This window comes from Lathyrus oleraceus, chromosome 7 (assembly GCF_024323335.1).
Source record: "Lathyrus oleraceus cultivar Zhongwan6 chromosome 7, CAAS_Psat_ZW6_1.0, whole genome shotgun sequence".
NCBI classification, from domain to species: Eukaryota; Viridiplantae; Streptophyta; class Magnoliopsida; order Fabales; family Fabaceae; genus Lathyrus; species Lathyrus oleraceus.
In genome coordinates, this window is record NC_066585.1 from 151,828,499 (window position 1) to 151,831,380 (window position 2,882).

Genomic DNA, 2,882 nt, shown 5'->3' on the forward strand with positions numbered 1-2,882 from the left:
GTTTTGGATTATAGCGCTACATTCGGCAGGGAGTGTAACGGTTTCGCTATCCTCAAGTTTCCTCTTATTAGAAAGAATTTCTTTTAAGAATTTAGCATATGAGGGCATCTGCGTAATAGCTTCGGTAAACGGAATTGTAACGTTTAATTGTTTAAGGAGATCAACAAATTTTCTAAATTGGCCTACATCTTTGGTTTTAACAAGCCTTTGAGGGTAAGGTATAGGTGGTTTGTAAGGTGGTGGAGGTACATAAGGTTCCTTCTTTTCTAGGGTTTCCTTATTACTCTCTTCCTTTTCCTTAGGTTCACTTTCCTCAGTTGATTTCTTAGGGTTTTGGTTTTCTATCCTTGGGTCAGACGGTCCTTCCACTTCCGTTCCACTTCTCAATATAATTGCATGAGCTTGGCTTCTCGGATTGGGTTGGGGCTGTCCAGGGAATGTACCAGTTGGTGCAGCGGTAGGTGCTTGTTGTTGAGCTACTTGAGATATTTGCGTTTCCAGCATTTTGTTATGGGTAGCCAAGGCATCTACTTTGCTTGCTAGTTGTTTAAGTTGTTCGCCAGTGTGTATGTTCTGGTTTAAGAAATCTTTATTGGTTTGTTGTTGGGAAGCTATAAAGTTTTCCATCATGATTTCCAAGTTGGATTTTCTAGGGGTATTATTGTTAGGATTCGGTTTCTGATATCCTGGAGGTATAGATGGGGCTTGATTTGGAGACTGTCCAGGTGCGTATAAAGCATTATTACTCTTATATGAGAAGTTTGGATGGTTCTTCCAATTTGGATTATAGGTATTCGAATAGGGGCTTCCTTGAGCATAGTTTACTTGCTCTGTTTGGATTCCAGTCAAGAGTTGACATTCCGCAGGAGTGTGGCCTTGGATTCCACAGACCTCGCAATTCTGAGTTATAGCAACCACGGCTGCTGGAGGCGATACGTTTAAACTTTCAATCTTCTGGACCAAAGCATCCACTTTTGCATTGACGTGATCAAGGTTACTTATCTCGTACATGCCAGTTTTCGGTTGAGGTTTTTCCACTGTTGTTCGTTCGGTTCCCCACTGATAGTGGTTTTGGGCCATGCTCTCGATAAGCTGGTAAGCATCAGCATAAGGTTTGTTCATTAGTGCACCACCTGCAGCGGCGTCTATTGTTAACCTTGTATTGTATAAGAGACCATTATAAAATGTGTGAATTACTAACCAGTCTTCCAAACCATGGTGTGGGCAAAGTCTCATCATGTCTTTGTATCTTTCCCATGCTTCGAAAAGAGACTCGTTGTCTTTCTGTTTAAATCCGTTTATCTGGGCTCTTAACATAGCTGTTTTGCTTGGTGGAAAATATCGGGCAAGAAAAACTTTCTTCAACTCGTTCCATGTGGTGACTGAGTTGGAAGGAAGAGATTGAAGCCATCTTCTAGCGCTATCTCTTAATGAGAAAGGAAAAAGACGAAGTCGAATTGCCTCTGAAGTGACACCATTAGCTTTAACAGTATCAGCGTATTGGACAAATACGGATAAATGAAGGTTTGGATCTTCGGTAAGATTTCCAGAGAATTGGTTCTGTTGCACAGCCTGCAACAACGAAGGTTTAAGTTCAAAGTTGTTTGCTTCGATTGCGGGCGGAGCAATACTTGAATGCGGTTCATCTTGCGATGGAGCGGCGTAATCTCTAAGAGCACGAGCTGGTTCTGCCATCTCGGTTAAAGAAGGAAAATCTTTGAGATCAGGAAGGTCTATAGGAGGGAGATTGTTTTCAGCACGATATTCCCGAATTCGTCGTAAGACTCGGAGATATAGTTCTATATCGTTGATTCGTAAATAGAGCGGTTCGCCTTGAGAGCGAGTGCGTGGCATACAAATCAACGAAAGAAAGAAAATAGAAGAAAAAGAAACCTTAGTCTCTACAGCGTAACGGAAGAGTTACGATATCGATTGAATAAAAGTCCCCGGCAACGGCGCCAAAAACTTGATCGCTCGACTGGGTGAGTCGAGAATGGGATACAAACTGCAAGTGCACAGTTCTATCGCGTAGTTTTAAAAGATATCGATCCCACAGGGACTTATGAATCGATATACCGTTATCTAAAGTTACTACGTAAATCTAAGGTGAAGATGTTTGATTGTTTGGGGAAAAACTAAGAGCTAAACTAATGTCTAGATTAAATATTAATAAAACGGATATCGGTATGTAATTCGTCAAAACTAGGGAATCAAGTCTTTGTCGGTTTCTTGGTTTTAAAATGAATCGTTTCGGTTAACTTTATTGGTTAAAGGTTCTATCTCAAACTCTCGCTCTGTTGAATAAACCATGATTTTATATTAATGTTGTTGTCACTTATAATTAAGTCAAAAACCATATTTTGAAAACAATAAAGTTGCAGAAACTCTTTTTAAGAAAATACTGACCGTTTTAAACACCCTTATCTCAAACTCTCGCTCTGTTGACTTAGGTTATATAATTAAATCCAAATGCTTAACTCTCGTCCTCACATTCAATCTTTAAAAATACTTTTTGGAAAAGGTCAGAATTTAATTAACTCTAAAACTTGCTCTCGCCCTGATCTAGAATTAATGCCTAACTTACACTGTCCAGTTAAAATCTCAAACTCTCGCTCTATTGATTTTAACTTCTTTATGTCTTTTACTTTTGTAAAAGATCTTGTTATTAAACCTGTAAGTTGAGACCATAAAAAGATTGATTTTGATTTTAAGTTTAGATAGACCGACTCAGTCTCGATCCCTTATTCTGCTTACTTTACATACCGATACCTAGGCAAATTAGCCAGACATGCTAAATAAACAAGAATTTATATCATGCATAAACAGACTCATTCCAGGCAGGCAATATGAATAAACAATAGAATAAAACATAAAAAATTAAA

General features: G+C 38.8%; 1 pseudogene; it reads left to right on the plus strand.

Annotated features, from left to right (window-relative positions):
* The first annotated feature begins 1,210 nt into the window (after positions 1 to 1,210).
* Positions 1,211 to 1,310, plus strand: LOC127109092 (uncharacterized; annotated as a pseudogene).
* The last annotated feature ends 1,572 nt before the right edge of the window (positions 1,311 to 2,882 follow it).